Below are 22051 nucleotides of genomic sequence, written 5' to 3' on the forward strand. Positions count from 1 at the left end.
GCCCTGAAGCAACCAGAACCCATTGCTCTAACAAGGCCCGAAGCAACCAGATCCCATTGCTCTAACAAGGCCCGAAGCAACCAGAACCCATTGCTCTAACAAGGCCTGATGCAACCAGAACCAATTTCTCTAACAAGCCCTGAAGCAACCAGAACCCATTGCTCTAACAAGCCCTGAAGCAACCAGAACCCATTGCTCTAACAAGGCCCGAAGCAACCAGAACCCATTGCTCTAACAAGGCCCGAAGCAACCAGATCCCATTGCGCTAACAAGGCCCTGAAGCAACCAGAACCCATTGCTCTAACAAGGCCCGAAGCAACCAGAACCCATTGCTCTAACAAGCCCTGAAGCAACCAGAACCTATTGCTCTAACAAGCCCTGAAGCAACCAGAACCTATTGCTCTAACAAGGCCCTGAAGCAACCAGATCCCATTGCTCTAACAAGCCCTGAAGCAACCAGATCCCATTGCTCTAACAAGGCCCTGAACAAAGTGATATTGTAAATAAATGATTTCTTACAAGGCCTTCACAAAACGTCCTCTGTTCCTTACTGAACAACTGTTGGTGATTGAGGTCTATAGTGACATGCCAGGTACAGTGGTCAGAACTAAGGGGAGTCCATCATAGCCTGAATACATTACATTGACAACCAACAGTAAGCCTAAGGGCCAGGATTCAAACCAACACAGATTAGCCAACACAGTGTGATGCTCATGTATTTTCATGTGTTTGTATCCTGGCCAAAGACACACCTTCCTTTGGACTTTAGGGATGAGAGATCAGAGCCTTACGTTTTCATAGAGGGCTTGTAGAGTCTCCAGGTCCACCACAGTATTGTCCAGGTTTAGGATGGCTGGAAGAGACAAAACACAGTCAGTGGTTATTAAGGTTGGCTGGAAGAGACAAAACACAGTTAGTGGTTATTGAGGATGGCTGGAAGGCACAAAACACAGTTAGTGGTTATTGAGGATGGCTGAAAGGCACAGAAGACAGATAGTGGTTATTGAGGATGGCTGAAAGGCACAGAAGAGAGAAGACAGATTATGCATATCGAGAATGGCTGGAAGGCACAGAAGACAGATAGTGGTTATCAAGGATGGCTGGCAGGCACAGAAGACAGATAGTGGTTATCAAGGATGGCTGGAAGAGACAGAAGACAGTGAGTGGTTAATATAGATACACAGTTGAAGGCGGAAGTTTATATGAACTTAGGTTGGAGTCATTAAAACTCGCTTTTCAACCATTCCACACATTTCTTGTTAACAAACTCTAGTTCTGGCAAGTCGGTTAGGACATCTACTTTGTGCATGACAAGTCATTTTTCCAACAATTGTCTTGGAAAATTCCAGAAAAATGATGTCATGGCTTTAGAAGCTTCTGATAGGCTAATTGACATAATTTGAGTAAATTGGAGGTGTACCTGTGGATGTATTTCAAGGCATACCTTAAAACTCAGTGCCTCTTCGCATGACATCATGGGAAAATCTAAATAAATTAGTCAAATTACAGACGTCCACAAGTCTGGTTCATCCTTGGGAGCAATTTCCAAACGCCAAAAGGTACCATGTTCATCTGTACAAGCAATGGTACGCAAGTATAAACACAATGGAACCACACAGCCATCATACCGCTCAGGAAGGAGACACGTTCTGTCTCCTAGAGATTAACATACTGTGGTGCGAAAAGTGCATATCAATCCCAGAACAACAGCAATGGACCTTGTGAAGATGCTGGAGGAAACAGGTACAAAAGTATCTATATCCACAGTAAAAGGAGTCCTATATCGACATAACCTGAAAGGCCGCTCAGCAGGGAAGAAGACACTGCTCTAAAACTGCCATAAAAAAAGCCAGACTATGCTTTGCACATGGGGACAAAGATCATACCTTTTGGAGAAATGTCCTCTGGTCTAATGAAACAAAAATAGAACTGTTTGGCCATAATGACCATCGTTATGTTTTGCGTAAAAAGGGGGACGCTTGGAAGCTGAAGAACACCATCCCAACCGTGAAGCACGGGGGTGGCAGCATCATGTTGTGGGGGTGCTTTGCTGCAGGAGGGACTGGTACACTTCACAAAATAGATGGCATCATGAGGGAGGAAAATTATGTGGATATATTGAAGCAACATCTCAAGACATCAGTCAGGAAGTTAAAGCTTGGTCGCAAATGGGTCTTCCAAATGGTCAATGACCCCAAGCATACTTCCAAAGTTGTGGCAAAATGGCTTAAGGACAACAAAATCAAGGTATTGGAGTGGCCATCACAAATCCCTGACCTCAAGCCTATAGAACATTTGTGGGCAGAACTGAAGAAGCGTGTGCGAGCAAGGAGGCCTACAAACCTGACCAGCTCTGTCAGGAGGAATGGGCCAAAATTCACCCAACTTATTGTGGAAGGCTGCCTGAAACATTTGACCCAAGTCAAACAATTTAAAGGCAATGCTACCAAATACTAATTGAGTGTATATAAACTCCTGAACCACTGGGAATGTGATGAAAGAAATAAAAGCTGAAATATTTATTATTATTATCTATTATTCTGACATTTCACATTCTTAAAATAAAGTGGTGATCCTAACTGACCTAAGACAGGGAATCTTTACTAGGATTAAATGTCAGGAATTGTGAAAAACTGAGTTTAAATGTATTTGGCTAATGTGAATGTAAACTTCCGACTTCAACTGTGTGTGTGTGAGAGATATGTATGCATGCATGTATGTATGTATGTATGTGTGTTTATAAACATCATTGGTTATGACCATAGACATCTACACTGAGCGTACACATCCTGAGGAACAGTTTCCTAATATTGAGTTGCACCCCCATCAGAACCACCTCCATTCATCGGGTCATGGACTCTACAAGGTGTCGAAAGCGTTCCACAGGGGATGCTGGACCATGTTGACTCCAATGCTTCCCACAGTTGTGTCAAGTTGGCTGGATGTCTTTTGGGTGGTGGACCATTCTTGATACACACGGGGGAAACGGTTGAGCGTGAAAAACCCAGCAGCGTTGCAGTTCTTGCCACACTCAAACCGATGCGTCTGGAAACTAAAACCATACCCCGTTCAAAGGCACTTAAATCTTTGTCTTGCCCATTCACCCCCTGCCCACTGGTCATAAGGTTACAGACTGGAGGCTGGTGGGGGCTGGTAATGAGGGAGGGGGGGACACTTTGACCTTACTACAGCCCTCGTCTGACAGGAGAGATGGGGTCAAAACAAGTGTTGGAGCCAACAAGACTTAAACGTTCCTGCATATCTCTGCGAGACCGAGGCGCAGTGACGCAAGACGCCAAGAAGACGCCAGAGCAGCGAGATCAGGTGCAGGCTGGGAGCTGACACCCTGAGAGCTGTGAGAACTTGGAGAGAGAGGGGGGGGGGGGGAAGTCGGTACCACCGACACCAAATAAGGTCATTCCTGACACGGCCTGGACACAGGGGAGCACGGCTCTGCTCATAATAAAACAGCTGAATTAATCCCAACTCCACAACCTTGAAACGGGGTCAAATCCACCGTGGTGCAAAGCTTCACAGCTTTAGAGCAGATTTGGGCATTTCTTTCGTTTTCCCCAATTCCCACAGAGTTCAGTACCACCCACAGGCGTCTAAAAGGTCCCCAGCCCCCTCCCCCCCCCAAGCCTGACACCACTAAGAAGCTTAATGGGGGTGTGATGAGGCTAGGGGGGGGGGGGGGGGGGCAATTAACTACATTTGGCTGCATGGCAAAAATCCCTCCTCCACATCGGGACTGGCTGTCAAGGAGAGACTGGCTGTCTGCTCGGCTAACTAGCACCTCTGACACCAATTCAGCTCAACCGCCTTTTTAAGGAGGGGAAATTATCAAGCCAATTTTCCAGACAACCTTTTGAAGGAAAATCTATTATCTTAATATATACTGTAAGTGTCTCCGACCACCAACGATAATAAAACTCAAACAAGGTACATAATATCCTCTTCATTAGATCTATGTAGATGAGAACGTGTTCTCAACTGGCATACCTGGTTAAATACAGGTGAAAAAAAACATTTAAAATGTAGACAAAATAGTTTTATTAATAAAAAGCTGTTAATTGTCCAGTCAGTGTCTACTAGACCTATCCTCAGCCCTCTCTGAGCAGCAGTAGTCTCTACTAGACCTATCCTCAGCCCCCTCTGAGCAGCAGTAGTCTCTAGTAGACCTATCCTCAGCCCTCTGAGCAGCAGTAGTCTCTAGTCAGTGTCTAGTAGACCTATCCTCAGCCCTCTCTGAGCAGCAGTAGTCTCTACTAGACCTATCCTCAGCCCTCTCTGAGCAGCAGTAGTCTCTAGTCAGTGTCTAGTAGACCTATCCTCAGCCCTCTCTGAGCAGCAGTAGTCTCTAGTCAGCGTCTACTAGACCTATCCTCAGCCCTCTGAGCAGTAGTAGTCTCTAGTCAGTGTCTAGTAGACCTATCCTCAGCCCTCTCTGAGCAGCAGTAGTCTCTAGTAGACCTATCCTCAGCCCTCTCTGAGCAGCAGTAGACTCTAGTCAGTGTCTACTAGACCTATCCTCAGCCCTCTCTGAGCAGCAGTAGTCTCTAGTCAGCGTCTACTAGACCTATCCTCAGCCCTCTGAGCAGTAGTAGTCTCTAGTCAGTGTCTACTAGACCTATCCTCAGCCCTCTCTGAGCAGCAGTAGTCTCTAGTCAGTCTCTAGTAGACCTATCCTCAGCCCTCTGAGCAGCAGTAGTCTCCAGTCAGTGTCTACTAGACCTATCCTCAGCCCTCTGAGCAGCAGTAGTCTCTAGTCAGTGTCTAGTAGACCTATCCTCAGCCCTCTGAGCAGCAGTAGTCTCTACTAGACCTATCCTCAGCCCTCTCTGAACAGCAGTAGTCTCTAGTGACCTATCCTCAGCCCTCTCTGAGCAGCAGTAGTCTCTACTAGACCTATCCTCAGCCCTCTCTGAGCAGCAGTAGTCTCTACTAGACCTATCCTCAGCCCTCTGAGCAGCAGTAGTCTCTAGTCAGTGTTTACTAGACCTATCCTCAGCCCTCTCTGAGCAGCAGTAGTCTCTACTAGACCTATCCTCAGCCCTCTCTGAACAGCAGTAGTCTCTAGTAGACCTATCCTCAGCCATCTCTGAGCAGCAGTAGTCTCTAGTAGACCTATCCTCAGCCCTCTCTGAGCAGCAGTAGTCTCTACTAGACCTATCCTCAGCCCTCTGAGCAGCAGTAGTCTCTAGTCAGTGTTTACTAGACCTATCCTCAGCCCTCTCTGAGCAGCAGTAGTCTCTAGTCAGTGTCTAGTAGACCTATCCTCAGCCCTCTCTGAGCAGCAGTAGTCTCTAGTCAGTGTTTACTAGACCTATCCTCAGCCCTCTCTGAGCAGCAGTAGTCTCTACTAGACCTATCCTCAGCCCTCTCTGAGCAGCAGTAGTCTCTAGTCAGTGTCTACTAGACCTATCCTCAGCCCTCTCTGAGCAGCAGTAGTCTCTAGTCAGTGTTTACTAGACCTATCCTCAGCCCTCTCTGAGCAGCAGTAGTCTCTACTAGACCTGCCCTCTCTGAGCAGCAGTAGTCTACTAGACCTATCCTCAGCCCTCTCTGAGCAGCAGTAGTCTCTACTAGACCTATCCTCAGCCCTCTCTGAGCAGCAGTAGTCTCTACTAGATCTATCCTCAGCCCTCTCTGAGCAGCAGTAGTCTCTACTAGACCTATCCTCAGCCCTCTCTGAACAGCAGTAGTCTCTAGTCAGTGTCTACTAGACCTATCCTCAGTCCTCTCTGAGCAGCAGTAGTCTCTGGTCAGTGTCTAGTAGACCTATCCTCAGCCCTCTGAGCAGCAGTAGTCTCTAGTCAGTGTCTACTAGACATATCCTCAGCCCTCTCTGAGCAGCAGTAGTCTCTAGTCAGTGTCTACTAGACCTATCCTCAGCCCTCTCTGAGCAGCAGTAGTCTCTAGTCAGTGTTTACTAGACCTATCCTCAGCCCTCTCTGAGCAGCAGTAGTCTCTACTAGACCTATCCTCAGCCCTCTCTGAGCAGCAGTAGTCTCTACTAGACCTATCCTCAGCCCTCTCTGAGCAGCAGTAGTCTCTAGTCAGTGTCTACTAGACCTATCCTCAGCCCTCTCTGAGCAGCAGTAGTCTCTAGTCAGTGTTTACTAGACCTATCCTCAGCCCTCTCTGAGCAGCAGTAGTCTCTACTAGACCTATCCTCAGCCCTCTCTGAGCAGCAGTAGTCTCTACTAGACCTATCCTCAGCCCTCTCTGAGCAGCAGTAGTCTCTACTAGACCTATCCTCAGCCCTCTCTGAGCAGCAGTAGTCTCTACTAGACCTATCCTCAGCCCTCTCTGAGCAGCAGTAGTCTCTACTAGACCTATCCTCAGCCCTCTCTGAACAGCAGTAGTCTCTAGTCAGTGTCTACTAGACCTATCCTCAGTCCTCTCTGAGCAGCAGTAGTCTCTGGTCAGTGTCTAGTAGACCTATCCTCAGCCCTCTGAGCAGCAGTAGTCTCTAGTCAGTGTCTACTAGACATATCCTCAGCCCTCTCTGAGCAGCAGTAGTCTCTAGTCAGTGTCTACTAGACCTATCCTCAGCCCTCTCTGAGCAGCAGTAGTCTCTGGTCAGTGTCTAGTAGACCTATCCTCAGCCCTCTGAGCAGCAGTAGTCTCTAGTCAGTGTCTACTAGACATATCCTCAGCCCTCTCTGAGCAGCAGTAGTCTCTAGTCAGTGTCTACTAGACCTATCCTCAGCCCTCTCTGAGAAGCAGTAGTCAATGGTCAGTGTCTAGTAGACCTATCCTCAGCCCTCTGAGCAGCAGTAGTCTCTAGTCAGTGTCTACTAGACCTATCCTCAGCCCTCTGAGCAGCAGTAGTCTCTAGTCAGTGTCTACTAGACATATCCTCAGCCCTCTCTGAGCAGCAGTAGTCTCTAGTCAGTGTCTACTAGACCTATCCTCAGCCCTCTGAGCAGCAGTAGTCTCTAGTCAGTGTCTACTAGACCTATCCTCAGCCCTCTGAGCAGCAGTAGTCTCTGGTCAGTGTCTACTAGACATATCCTCAGCCCTCTCTGAGCAGCAGTAGTCTCTAGTCAGCGTCTACTAGACCTATCCTCAGCCCTCTCTGAGCAGCAGTAGTCTCTACTAGACCTATCCTCAGCCCTCTCTGAGCAGCAGTAGTCTCTACTAGACCTATCCTCAGCCCTCTCTGAACAGCAGTAGTCTCTAGTCAGTGTCTACTAGACCTATCCTCAGCCCTCTCTGAGCAGCAGTAGTCTCTGGTCAGTGTCTAGTAGACCTATCCTCAGCCCTCTGAGCAGCAGTAGTCTCTAGTCAGTGTCTACTAGACCTATCCTCAGCCCTCTGAGCAGCAGTAGTCTCTAGTCAGTGTCTACTAGACCTATCCTCAGCCCTCCCTGAGAAGCAGTAGTCTCTAGTCAGTGTCTATTAGACCTATCCTCAGCCCTCTCTGAGCAGCAGTAGTCTAGTCAGTGTCTAGTAGACCTATCCTCAGCCCTCTCTGAGCAGCAGTAGTCTCTAGTCAGTGTCTACTAGACCTATCCTCAGCCCTCTCTGAGCAGCAGTAGTCTCTGGTCAGTGTCTAGTAGACCTATCCTCAGCCCTCTGAGCAGCAGTAGTCTCTAGTCAGTGTCTACTAGACATATCCTCAGCCCTCTCTGAGCAGCAGTAGTCTCTAGTCAGTGTCTACTAGACCTATCCTCAGCCCTCTCTGAGCAGCAGTAGTCTCTAGTCAGTGTCTACTAGACCTATCCTCAGCCCTCTGAGCAGCAGTAGTCTCTAGTCAGTGTCTACTAGACCTATCCTCAGCCCTCTCTGAGAAGCAGTAGTCTCTAGTCAGTGTCTATTAGACCTATCCTCAGCCCTCTCTGAGCAGCAGTAGTCTAGTCAGTGTCTAGTAGACCTATCCTCAGCCCTCTCTGAGCAGCAGTAGTCTCTAGTAGACCTATCCTCAGCCCTCTGAGCAGCAGTAGTCTCTAGTCAGTGTCTACTAGACCTATCCTCAGCCCTCTGAGCAGCAGTAGTCTCTAGTCAGTGTCTACTAGACCTATCCTCAGCCCTCTCTGAGAAGCAGTAGTCTTTAGTCAGTGTCTATTAGACCTATCCTCAGCCCTCTCTGAGCAGCAGTAGTCTCTAGTCAGTGTCTACTAGACATATCCTCAGCCCTCTCTGAGCAGCAGTAGTCTCTAGTCAGTGTCTACTAGACCTATCCTCAGCCCTCTCTGAGCAGCAGTAGTCTCTGGTCAGTGTCTAGTAGACCTATCCTCAGCCCTCTGAGCAGCAGTAGTCTCTAGTCAGTGTCTACTAGACATATCCTCAGCCCTCTCTGAGCAGCAGTAGTCTCTAGTCAGTGTCTACTAGACCTATCCTCAGCCCTCTCTGAGAAGCAGTAGTCAATGGTCAGTGTCTAGTAGACCTATCCTCAGCCCTCTGAGCAGCAGTAGTCTCTAGTCAGTGTCTACTAGACCTATCCTCAGCCCTCTGAGCAGCAGTAGTCTCTAGTCAGTGTCTACTAGACCTATCCTCAGCCCTCTCTGAGCAGCAGTAGTCTCTAGTCAGCGTCTACTAGACCTATCCTCAGCCCTCTCTGAGCAGCAGTAGTCTCTACTAGACCTATCCTCAGCCCTCTCTGAGCAGCAGTAGTCTCTACTAGACCTATCCTCAGCCCTCTCTGAACAGCAGTAGTCTCTTGTCAGTGTCTACTAGACCTATCCTCAGCCCTCTGAGCAGCAGTAGTCTCTAGTCAGTGTCTACTAGACCTATCCTCAGCCCTCTCTGAGCAGCAGTAGTCTCTAGTCAGCGTCTACTAGACCTATCCTCAGCCCTCTGAGCAGCAGTAGTCTCTAGCAGACCTATCCTCAGCCCTCTCTGAACAGCAGTAGTCTCTAGTCAGTGTCTACTAGACTTATCCTCAGCCCTCTCTGAGCAGCAGTAGTCTCTAGTCAGTGTCTAGTAGACCTATCCTCAGCCCTCTGAGCAGCAATAGTCTCTAGTCAGTGTCTACTAGACCTATCCTCAGCCCTCTCTGAGCAGCAGTAGTCTCTAGTCAGTGTCTACTAGACCTATCCTCAGCCCTCTGAGCAGCAGTAGTCTCTAGTCAGTGTCTACTAGACCTATCCTCAGCCCTCTCTGAGCAGCAGTAGTCTCTAGTAGACCTATCCTCAGCCCTCTCTGAGCAGCAGTAGTCTCTAGTCAGTGTCTAGTAGACCTATCCTCAGCCCTCTCTGAGCAGCAGTAGTCTCTAGTCAGTGTCTATTAGACCTATCCTCAGCCCTCTCTGAGCAGCAGTAGTCTCTAGTCAGTGTCTAGTAGACCTATCCTCAGCCCTCTCTGAGAAGCAGTAGTCTCTAGTCAGTGTCTAGTAGACCTATCCTCAGCCCTCTCTGAGCAGCAGTAGTCTCTAGTAGACCTATTCTCAGCCCTCTGAGCAGCAGTAGTCTCTAGTAGACCTATCCTCAGCCCTCTGAGCAGCAGTAGTCTGGTCAGTGTCTATTAGACCTATCCTCAGCCCTCTGAGCAGCAGTAGTCTCTAGTCAGCGTCTACTAGACCTATCCTCAGCCCTCTGAGCAGTAGTAGTCTCTAGTCAGTGTCTACTAGACATATCCTCAGCCCTCTCTGAGCAGCAGTAGTCTCTTGTCAGTGTCTATTAGACCTATCAGCTCTCTCTGAGCAGCAGTAGTCTCTAGTCAGTGTCTACTAGACCTATCCTCAGCCCTCTCTGAGCAGCAGTAGTCTCTAGTCAGTGTCTACTAGACATATCCTCAGCCCTCTATGAACAGCAGTAGTCTCTGCTCAGTGTCTACTAGACCTATCCTCAGCCCTCTGAGCAGCAGTAGTCTCTAGTCAGTGTCTACTAGACCTATCCTCAGCCCTCTGAGCAGCAGTAGTCTCTAGTCAGTGTCTACTAGACCTATCCTCAGCCCTCTCTGAGCAGCAGTAGTCTCTAGTCAGTGTCTATTAGACCTATCCTCAGCCCTCTGAGCAGCAGTAGTCAGTGTCTACTAGACCTATCCTCAGCCCTCTCTGAGCAGCAGTAGTCTCTAGTCAGTCTCTACTAGACCTATCCTCAGCCCTCTCTGAGCAGCAGTAGTCTCTAGTCAGTCTCTAGTAGACCTATCCTCAGCCCTCTCTGAACAGTCCTGTGATTCAACACTACTCCAAACAAACAGCAGTTTAAGTCCACTGTGACTTGTTGCAGCCTCTTGTCGGTCATTCCTTTGTTGTTAGCTTTATCAGAGCACCTGTGGATTGACACAGCCTTTGGTAACATGAAGCCATGGAGAGACCGAGAGAGAGAGACAGAGAGAGAGAGAGAGAGAGAGAGAGGACACTACCCTTGCTAGCTCACCTCGCTCCATGCTCTCCTGGCTAGCTCAACGTGTGTCGGTCTAGTCTAGAGGGGGAATATTTGTCTACCAACATATAATCAGCGGCGCAACTCTCCACGAAAACGGCATGATGAAAGAAACACGACCTCAAATCTGTCAGATAAAAGACTGTTTAAATTCCTCACGTCGACTTTTAGTCTGGGCTAGAACGGATCTGGCGCCTCAAACTGTAATCCTTTAGAAAGTAAATGTTTGAACACAAACAGAGGTGAAGTGGTTGAATGTTTAATCCTCAGATATAGTATTACATTGAAGCGTTTAGGCACAGTGAGTATATCCAGTAGTAAAACGATAGAGAACGCCTCGCCTGCTTGCTACTACACGGTGCCTGTTTGAATTAAACGGCCAGACGTTAAGGGACAGGAAGTGTATCCAGTAGTAAAACGATAGAGAACGCCTCGCCTGCTTGCTACTACACGGTGCCTGTTTGAATTAAACGGCCAGACGTTAAGGGACAGGAAGTCAACACAGGACAGATTGGCTGCTTCACAAAATGGCAACATATTCCCCATTTGGTGCACTAAACTCAACCAGAGCCCCGGTCAAAAGTAGTGCACTACACTCAACCAGAGCCCCGGTCAAAAGTAGTGCACTACTTTGGGGGGGTGGAGAGGAGGATGGGGGGGTGGAGAGGAGGATGGGAGGTGGAGAGGAGGAGAGGGTGGAGAGGAGGAGAGGGTGGAGAGGAGGGTGGGGGGTGGAGAGGGTGGAGAGGAGGGTGGAGAGGAGGAGGGTGGGAGGTGGAGTGGAGATTCCTGCTGTTTATTTAGCTCTGCTTAACAATCAGGGCTTATTGGGAGGAATGTTGCTGTATATTTTATGCTGGTGCCAAAATAATTTGTAGTGCATTTCAATCTAATCAATGTGTTTCTACGTTCTGGTTCCTGGAGATGTGGCTCAGAGCGATTATTCTCTAGTGCATTTCAATCTAATCAATGTGTTTCTACGTTCTGGTTCCTGGAGACGTGGCTCAGAGGGATTATTCTCTAGTGCATTTCAATCTATTCAATGTGTTTCTACGTTCTGGTTCCTGGAGACGTGGCTCAGAGGGATTATTCTCTAGTGCATTTCAATCTATTCAATGTGTTTCTACGTTCTGTACGTCTCAGACACACGTTCTGGTTCCTGGAGATGTGGCTCAGAGGGATTATTCTGTAGTGCATTTCAATCTATTCAATGTGTTTCTACGTTCTGTACGTTCTGTACGTCTCAGACACTACGTTCTGTACGTCTGGTTCCTGGAGACGTGGCTCAGAGGGATTATTGTGATTATTTCCTTTCTAAATATAAAGTTAAATAAATACATTGAAATTCCTTCCTAACCACACACTGACAGTCTGTTGGCCGTCCATCTGTCTGTTCGTTTTGGTGCTGAAGACAAAAGATTATAATAGGCTAAGCTAAATAAAACAAATGATTTTGAACAACAAAATGGGAAGACGGTGTGGTTCCAGAGAAAATCATTTTTCAACAATAGACAGGAGTTCGATCTTGTACCTATGGAGGTGTGATGGCAAATCCCCGTCCGTAACCTGCCGAGCTGCCGTTCAGGGGCTATAAACTGTACCTATGGAGGTGAGATGGCAAATCCCCGTCCGTAACCTGCCGAGCTGCCGTTCAGGGGCTATAAACTGTACCTATGGAGGTGAGATGGCAAATCCCCGTCCGTAACCTGCTGAGCTGCCGTTCAGGGGCTATAAACTGTACCTATGGAGGTGAGATGGCAAATCCCCGTCCGTAACCTGCCGAGCTGCCGTTCAGGCGCTATAAACTGTACCTATGGAGGTGTGATGGCAAATCCCCGTCCGTAACCTGCCGAGCTGCCGTTCAGGCGCTATAAACTGGGAGAGATCTAACTCAATGAGTCAGTAAGGCGTTATAGAGGAGGTCGATGTTTGAAAGCAACTTGGCATCAAAGAACCGGCACCACAGAGAAATCATTAAGATCTGGCATTACACAACCGTCTGAAAAATACACATCAAAAAACAAACGGACGTGATATTGTTACTTTGAAATGGTCTATAATGTCAAACAAACAACCTAGAATTAAACAAAAGAACATGTACGAAAAGGATACGGCAGGTAGCTAGCTGGTTAGAGCGTTGGACTAGTAACCACCACTAGAATATCTCTGTTCTAACCACCAATAGGATCTCTGTTCTAACCACCACTAGAATATCTCTGTTCTATCCACCACTAGAATATCTATGTTCTAACCACCACTAGAATATCTATGTTCTAACCACCACTAGAATATCTATGTTCTAACCACCACTAGAATATCTCTGTTCTAAGACTGACTCAATGTGCAGTAAGATGTCTAACCTCCACTAGAATATCTCTGTTCTGAGACTGACTCAACGTACAGTAAGATGTCTAACCACCACTAGAATATCTCTGTTCTAACCACCACTAGAATATCTATGTTCTAACCACCACTAGAATATCTCTGTTCTAACCACCACTAGAATATCTATGTTCTAACCACCACTAGAATATCTCTGTTCTGAGACTGACTCAATGTGCAGTAAGATGTCTAACCTCCACTAGAATATCTCTGTTCTGAGACTGACTCAACGAGCAGAAAGATGTCTAACCACCACTAGAATATCTATGTTCTGAGACTGACTCAATGTGCAGTAAGATGTCTAACCTCCACTAGAATATCTCTGTTCTGAGACTGACTCAACGAGCAGAAAGATGTCTAACCACCACTAGAATATCTCTGTTCTGAGACTGACTCAATGTGCAGTAAGATGTCTAACCTCCACTAGAATATCTCTGTTCTGAGACTGACTCAACGAGCAGAAAGATGTCTAACCACCACTAGAATATCTCTGTTCTGAGACTGACTCAATGTGCAGTAAGATGTCTAACCTCCACTAGAATATCTCTGTTCTGAGACTGACTCAACGAGCAGAAAGATGTCTAACCACCACTAGAATATCTCTGTTCTGAGACTGACTCAACGAGCAGAAAGATGTCTAACCACCACTAGAATATCTCTGTTCTGAGACTGACTCAACGTGCAGTAAGATGTCAAACCACCACTAGAATATCTCTGTTCTAACCACCACTAGAATATCTCTGTTCTAACCACCACTAGAATATCTCTGTTCTAACCACCACTAGAATATCTCTGTTCTAACCACCACTAGAATATCTCTGTTCTAACCACCACTAGAATATCTCTGTTCTAACCACCACTAGAATATCTATGTTCTAACCACCACTAGAATATCTCTGTTCTAACCACCACTGGAATATCTCTGTTCTAACCACCACTGGAATATCTCTGTTCTAACCACCACTAGAATATCTATGTTCTAACCACCACTAGAATATCTCTGTTCTAACCACCACTAGAATATCTATGTTCTAACCACCACTAGAATATCTCTGTTCTAACCACCACTAGAATATCTATGTTCTAACCACCACTAGAATATCTCTGTTCTAACCACCACTGGAATATCTCTGTTCTAACCACCACTAGAATATCTCTGTTCTAACCACCACTAGAATATCTCTGTTCTAACCACCACTAGAATATCTCTGTTCTAACCACCACTAGAATATCTCTGTTCTAACCACCACTAGAATATCTCTGTTCTAACCACCACTAGAATATCTCTGTTCTAACCACCACTAGAATATCTCTGTTCTAACCACCACTAGAATATCTCTGTTCTAACCACCACTAGAATATCTCTGTTCTAACCACCACTAGAATATCTCTGTTCTAACCACCACTAGAATATCTCTGTTCTAACCACCACTAGAATATCTCTGTTCTAACCACCACTGGAATATCTCTGTTCTGAGACTGACTCAACGTGCAGTAAGATGTCTAACCACCACTAGAATATCTCTGTTCTAACCACCACTAGAATATCTCTGTTCTAACCACCACTAGAATATCTCTGTTCTAACCACCACTAGAATATCTCTGTCTAACCACCACTAGAATATCTCTGTTCTGAGACCGACTCAATGTGCAGTAAGATGTCTAACCACCACTAGAATATCTCTACTAGAATATCGCTGTTTTTAAAATGCTGCATTTCACTTCACATCGACTCACAAGAGAAAATTACATATTGAAGTAAACGTAACTCTTTAAAGTAAAAACATTTGGTGTGTGTTTTCTGAGACACGGTTGGCTAGGAAGGGAACTGTTTCCATTCTTACTGGTTAAATTCCATCATTACATTGAAATATTGGACTCGTTAGGGACTTCTGTTGATTTGACGTTTACGTTCCACCTCAAAACACACACAACAAAAAGAGACATTCATATTCCCATCTCTACAGAGAACGGGGACATTTGAGACGCAGGCAGGACTGTAATTTGGATGCTTCAGAGTTCCTGAGAAAAGTGCCCTTCTCACAAGGGAAAACAAACATCATTCATTGTAAACGACAGATCTGTCTGGTTTTGTCTGTCGCTATATATAATTCATAATGTGAGAAGAAAGGCATTGATCAGCATTTTGTTGTTGTTCGCGGCAGATCAGAGAAGTTGGATAAAGTTCAGAGACGTTCTTCCTTTTATAGGAATGTGGTGGTAACCAACACACTGTTCTGGATTCAGATAATGGACAGAGAACAGAAAGGGGCTCATTGATCTCTTCCTTGCGGCCAACTTGATCACAGAAGGTGTGTGTGACACAAGATGACACCATCAGACAGTATTTTTTGGGGGGGTTATTTCTTACATTATTCACTCAGAACATCTCTGGTATTATTAACCAACATCCGGAAAAAACTTTGGGATATTTGTAGGTCCCACCAGACATTCGAGCAGAAATTCAACTTCCCTGAGCTGGATCCTTTGTTTGAAGATCGAGACAGCTCTATGAAGTACGTAGTAGCAGCTATCACCACATCAGTTTATAATGCTGTAGGAGCCATCACCACATCAGTTTATAATACTGTAGGAGCCATCACTACATCAGTTTATAATGCTGTAGCAGCTATCACCACATCAGTTTATAATGCTGTAGGAGCCATCACCACATCAGTTTATAATGCTGTAGGAGCCATCACCACATCAGTTTATAATACTGTAGGAGCCATCACCACATCAGTTTATAATGCTGTAGGAGCCATCACCACATCAGTTTATAATACTGTAGGAGCCATCACTACATCAGTTTATAATGCTGTAGCAGCTATCACCACATCAGTTTATAATGCTGTAGGAGCCATCACCACATCAGTTTATAATGCTGTAGGAGCCATCACCACATCAGTTTATAATACTGTAGGAGCCATCACCACATCAGTTTATAATGCTGTAGCAGCTATCACCACATCAGTTTATAATGCTGTAGGAGCCATCACCACATCAGTTTATAATGCTGTAGGAGCCATCACCACATCAGTTTATAATGCTGTAGGAGCCATCACCACATCAGTTTATAATGCTGTAGGAGCCATCACCACATCAGTTTATAATACTGTAGGAGCCATCACCACATCAGTTTATAATGCTGTAGGAGCCATCACCACATCCGTTTATAATGCTGTAGGAGCCATCACCACATCAGTTTATAATGCTGTAGGAGCCATCACCACATCAGTTTATAATGCTGTAGGAGCCATCACCACATCAGTTGATAATGCTGTAGCATGTAGGAGCCATCACCACATCAGTTTATAATGCTGTAGGAGCCATCACCACATCAGTTTATAATGCTGTAGGAGCCATCACCACATCAGTTTATAATGCTGTAGCATGTAGGAGCCATCACCACATCAGTTTATAATGCTGTAGCATGTAGGAGCCATCACCACATCAGTTTATAATGCTGTAGGAGCCATCACCACATCAGTTTATAATGCTGTAGGAGCCATCACCACATCAGTTTATAATGCTGTAGGAGCCATCACCACATCAGTTTATAACGCTGTAGGAGCCATCACCACATCAGTTTATAATGCTGTAGGAGCCATCACCACATCAGTTTATAATGCTGTAGGAGCCATCACCACATCAGTTTATAATGCTGTAGGAGCCATCACCACATCAGTTTATAACGCTGTAGGAGCCATCACCACATCAGTTTATAATGCTGTAGGAGCCATCACCACATCAGTTTATAATGCTGTAGGAGCCATCACCACATCAGTTTATAATGCTGTAGGAGCCATCACCACATCAGTTTATAACGCTGTAGGAGCCATCACCACATCAGTTTATAATGCTGTAGGAGCCATCACCACATCAGTTTATAATGATGTAGCAGCTATCACCACATCAGTTTATAATGCTGTAGGAGCCATCACCACATCAGTTTATAATGCTGTAGGAGCCATCACCACATCAGTTTATAATGCTGTAGGAGCCATCACCACATCAGTTTATAATGCTGTAGGAGCCATCACCACATCAGTTTATAATACTGTAGGAGCCATCACCACATCAGTTTATAACGCTGTGGGATGTAGGAGCCATCACCACATCAGTTTATAATGCTGTAGGAGCCATCACCACATCAGTTTATAATACTGTAGGAGCCATCACCACATCAGTTTATAATGCTGTAGGAGCCATCACCACATCAGTTTATAATGCTGTAGGAGCCATCACCACATCAGTTTATAACGCTGTGGGATGTAGGAGCCATCACCACATCAGTTTATAATGCTGTAGGAGCCATCACCACATCAGTTTATAATGCTGTAGGAGCCATCACCACATCAGTTTATAATGCTGTAGCATGTAGGAGCCATCACCACATCAGTTTATAATACTGTAGGAGCCATCACCACATCAGTTTATAATGCTGTAGGAGCCATCACCACATCAGTTTATAATGCTGTAGGAGCCATCACCACATCAGTTTATAATGCTGTAGGAGCCATCACCACATCAGTTTATAATACTGTAGGAGCCATCACCACATCAGTTTATAATGCTGTAGGAGCCATCACCACATCAGTTTATAATGCTGTAGGAGCCATCACCACATCAGTTTATAATACTGTAGCATGTAGGAACCATCACCACATCAGTTGTACAGTCAGGTCTACAGACTGCTACTGGTCAGTAGGGGGTCTGACAGTCAGGTCTACAGTACAGACTGCTACTGGTCAGTAGGGGGTCTGACAGTCAGGTCTACAGTACAGACTGCTACTGGTCAGTAGGGGGTCTGACAGTCAGGTCTACAGTACAGACTGCTACTGGTCAGTAGGGGGTCTGACAGTCAGGTCTACAGACTGCTACTGGTCAGTAGGGGGTCTTACAGTCAGGTCTACAGACTGCTACTGGTCAGTAGGGGGTCTGATAGTCAGGTCTACAGTACAGACTGCTACTGGTCAGTAGGGGGTCTTACAGTCAGGTCTACAGACTGCTACTGGTCAGTAGGGGGTCTGACAGTCAGGTCTACAGTACAGACTGCTACTGGTCAGTAGGGGGTCTTACAGTCAGGTATACAGTACAGACTGCTACTGGTCAGTAGGGGGTCTTACAGTCAGGTCTACAGTACAGACTGCTACTGGTCAGTAGGGGGTCTTACAGTCAGGTCTACAGTACAGACTGCTACTGGTCAGTAGGGGGTCTTACAGTCAGGTCTACAGTACAGACTGCTACTGGTCAGTAGGGGGTCTTACAGTCAGGTCTACAGACTGCTACTGGTCAGTAGGGGGTCTTACAGTCAGGTCTACAGACTGCTACTGGTCAGTAGGGGGTCTTACAGTCAGGTCTACAGTACAGACTGCTACTGGTCAGTAGGGGGTCTGACAGTCAGGTCTACAGTACAGACTGCTACTGGTCAGTAGGGGGTCTTACAGTCAGGTCTACAGACTGCTACTGGTCAGTAGGGGGTCTTACAGTCAGGTCTACAGTACAGACTGCTACTGGTCAGTAGGGGGTCTTACAGTCAGGTCTACAGTACAGACTGCTACTGGTCAGTAGGGGGTCTTACAGTCAGGTCTAGAGTACAGACTGCTACTGGTCAGTAGGGGGTCTGACAGTCAGGTCTACAGTACAGACTGCTACTGGTCAGTAGGGGGTCTTACAGTCAGGTCTACAGTACAGACTGCTACTGGTCAGTAGGGGGTCTTACAGTCAGGTCTACAGTACAGACTGCTACTGGTCAGTAGGGGGTCTTACAGTCAGGTCTACAGTACAGACTGCTACTGGTCAGTAGGGGGTCTGACAGTCAGGTCTACAGTACAGACTGCTACTGGTCAGTAGGGGGTCTGACAGTCAGGTCTACAGTACAGACTGCTACTGGTCAGTAGGGGGTCTTACAGTCAGGTCTACAGTACAGACTGCTACTGGTCAGTAGGGGGTCTTACAGTCAGGTATACAGTACAGACTGCTACTGGTCAGTAGGGGGTCTTACAGTCAGGTCTACAGTACAGACTGCTACTGGTCAGTAGGGGGTCTTACAGTCAGGTCTACAGTACAGACTGCTAATGGTCAGTAGGGGGTCTTACAGGCAGGTCTACAGTACAGACTCCTACTGGTCAGTAGGGGGTCTTAGAGTCAGGTCTACAGACTGCTACTGGTCAGTAGGGGGTCTTACAGTCAGGTCTACAGACTGCTACTGGTCAGTAGGGGGTCTTACAGTCAGGTCTACAGTCTGCTACTGGTCAGTAGGGGTCTTACAGTCAGGTCTACAGTCTGCTACTGGTCAGTAGGGGGTCTTACAGTCAGGTCTACAGTCTGCTACTGGTCAGTAGGGGGTCTTACAGTCAGGTCTACAGACTGCTACTGGTCAGTAGGGGGTCTTACAAGCAGGTCTACAGTCTACTACTGGTCAGTAGGGGGTCTGACAGTCAGGTCTACAGTACAGACTGCTACTGGTCAGTAGGGGGTCTGACAGTCAGGTCTACAGTACAGACTGCTACTGGTCAGTAGGGGGTCTGACAGTCAGGTCTACAGACTGCTACTGGTCAGTAGGGGGTCTGACAGTCAGGTCTACAGACTGCTACTGGTCAGTAGGGGGTCTGACAGTCAGGTCTACAGACTGCTACTGGTCAGTAGGGGGTCTGACAGTCAGGTCTACAGACTGCTACTGGTCAGTAGGGGGTCTGACAGTCAGGTCTACAGTACAGACTGCTACTGGTCAGTAGGGGGTCTGACAGTCAGGTCTACAGTACAGACTGCTAATGGTCAGTAGGGGGTCTTACAGGCAGGTCTACAGTACAGACTCCTACTGGTCAGTAGGGGGTCTTACAGTCAGGTCTACAGACTGCTACTGGTCAGTAGGGGGTCTTACAGTCAGGTCTACAGACTGCTACTGGTCAGTAGGGGGTCTTACAGTCAGGTCTACAGTCTGCTACTGGTCAGTAGGGGTCTTACAGTCAGGTCTACAGTCTGCTACTGGTCAGTAGGGGGTCTTACAGTCAGGTCTACAGTCTGCTACTGGTCAGTAGGGGGTCTTACAGTCAGGTCTGAAGACTGCTACTGGTCAGTAGGGGGTCTTACAAGCAGGTCTACAGTCTACTACTGGTCAGTAGGGGGTCTGACAGTCAGGTCTACAGTACAGACTGCTACTGGTCAGTAGGGGGTCTGACAGTCAGGTCTACAGTAAAGACTGCTACTGGTCAGTAGGGGGTCTGACAGTCAGGTCTACAGAGTGCTACTGGTCAGTAGGGGGTCTGACAGTCAGGTCTACAGACTGCTACTGGTCAGTAGGGGGTCTGACAGTCAGGTCTACAGACTGCTACTGGTCAGTAGGGGGTCTGACAGTCAGTTCTACAGACTGCTACTGGTCAGTAGGGGGTCTGACAGTCAGGTCTACAGACTGCTACTGGTCAGTAGGGGGTCTGACAGTCAGGTCTACAGACTGCTACTGGTCAGTAGGGGGTCTGACAGTCAGGTCTACAGTACAGACTGCTACTGGTCAGTAGGGGGTCTGACAGTCAGGTCTACAGTAGACTGCTACTGGTCAGTAGGGGGTCTGACAGTCAGGTCTACAGTACAGACTGCTACTGGTCAGTAGGGGGTCTGACAGTCAGGTCTACAGTACAGACTGCTACTGGTCAGTAGGGGGTCTGACAGTCAGGTCTACAGTACAGACTGCTACTGGTCAGTAGGGGGTCTGACAGTCAGGTCTACAGACTGCTACTGGTCAGTAGGGGGTCTGACAGTCAGGTCTACAGACTGCTACTGGTCAGTAGGGGGTCTGATAGTCAGGTCTACAGTACAGACTGCTACTGGTCAGTAGGGGGTCTTACAGTCAGGTCTACAGACTGCTACTGGTCAGTAGGGGGTCTGACAGTCAGGTCTACAATACAGACTGCTACTGGTCAGTAGGGGGTCTTACAGTCAGGTCTACAGTACAGACTGCTACTGGTCAGTAGGGGGTCTTACAGTCAGGTCTACAGTACAGACTGCTACTGGTCAGTAGGGGGTCTTACAGTCAGGTCTACAGTACAGACTGCTACTGGTCAGTAGGGGGTCTTACAGTCAGGTCTACAGTACAGACTGCTACTGGTCAGTAGGGGGTCTTACAGTCAGGTCTACAGTACAGACTGCTACTGGTCAGTAGGGGGTCTTACAGTCAGGTCTACAGACTGCTACTGGTCAGTAGGGGGTCTTACAGTCAGGTCTACAGTACAGACTGCTACTGGTCAGTAGGGGGTCTGACAGTCAGGTCTACAGTACAGACTGCTACTGGTCAGTAGGGGGTCTTACAGTCAGGTCTACAGACTGCTACTGGTCAGTAGGGGGTCTTACAGTCAGGTCTACAGTACAGACTGCTACTGGTCAGTAGGGGGTCTTACAGTCAGGTCTACAGTACAGACTGCTACTGGTCAGTAGGGGGTCTTACAGTCAGGTCTAGAGTACAGACTGCTACTGGTCAGTAGGGGGTCTGACAGTCAGGTCTACAGTACAGACTGCTACTGGTCAGTAGGGGGTCTTACAGTCAGGTCTACAGTACAGACTGCTACTGGTCAGTAGGGGGTCTTACAGTCAGGTCTACAGTACAGACTGCTACTGGTCAGTAGGGGGTCTTACAGTCAGGTCTACAGTACAGACTGCTACTGGTCAGTAGGGGGTCTGACAGTCAGGTCTACAGTACAGACTGCTACTGGTCAGTAGGGGGTCTGACAGTCAGGTCTACAGTACAGACTGCTACTGGTCAGTAGGGGGTCTGACAGTCAGGTCTACAGTACAGACTGCTACTGGTCAGTAGGGGGTCTTACAGTCAGGTCTACAGTACAGACTGCTACTGGTCAGTAGGGGGTCTTACAGTCAGGTCTACAGTACAGACTGCTACTGGTCAGTAGGGGGTCTTACAGTCAGGTCTACAGTACAGACTGCTACTGGTCAGTAGGGGGTCTTACAGTCAGGTCTACAGTACAGACTGCTAATGGTCAGTAGGGGGTCTTACAGGCAGGTCTACAGTACAGACTCCTACTGGTCAGTAGGGGGTCTTAGAGTCAGGTCTACAGACTGCTACTGGTCAGTAGGGGGTCTTACAGTCAGGTCTACAGACTGCTACTGGTCAGTAGGGGGTCTTACAGTCAGGTCTACAGTCTGCTACTGGTCAGTAGGGGTCTTACAGTCAGGTCTACAGTCTGCTACTGGTCAGTAGGGGGTCTTACAGTCAGGTCTACAGTCTGCTACTGGTCAGTAGGGGGTCTTACAGTCAGGTCTACAGACTGCTACTGGTCAGTAGGGGGTCTTACAAGCAGGTCTACAGTCTACTACTGGTCAGT

General features: G+C 47.3%; 1 protein-coding gene across 3 annotated transcripts in view; it reads left to right on the forward strand.

Annotated features, from left to right (window-relative positions):
* LOC129842185 (formin-2-like) overlaps positions 1 to 22051 on the forward strand; it is a 448967-nt gene that overhangs the window by 165581 nt on the left and 261335 nt on the right. The window lies entirely within an intron of this gene.

This window comes from Salvelinus fontinalis, unplaced genomic scaffold, assembly GCF_029448725.1.
Source record: "Salvelinus fontinalis isolate EN_2023a unplaced genomic scaffold, ASM2944872v1 scaffold_0022, whole genome shotgun sequence".
Taxonomy (NCBI): domain Eukaryota; kingdom Metazoa; phylum Chordata; class Actinopteri; order Salmoniformes; family Salmonidae; genus Salvelinus; species Salvelinus fontinalis.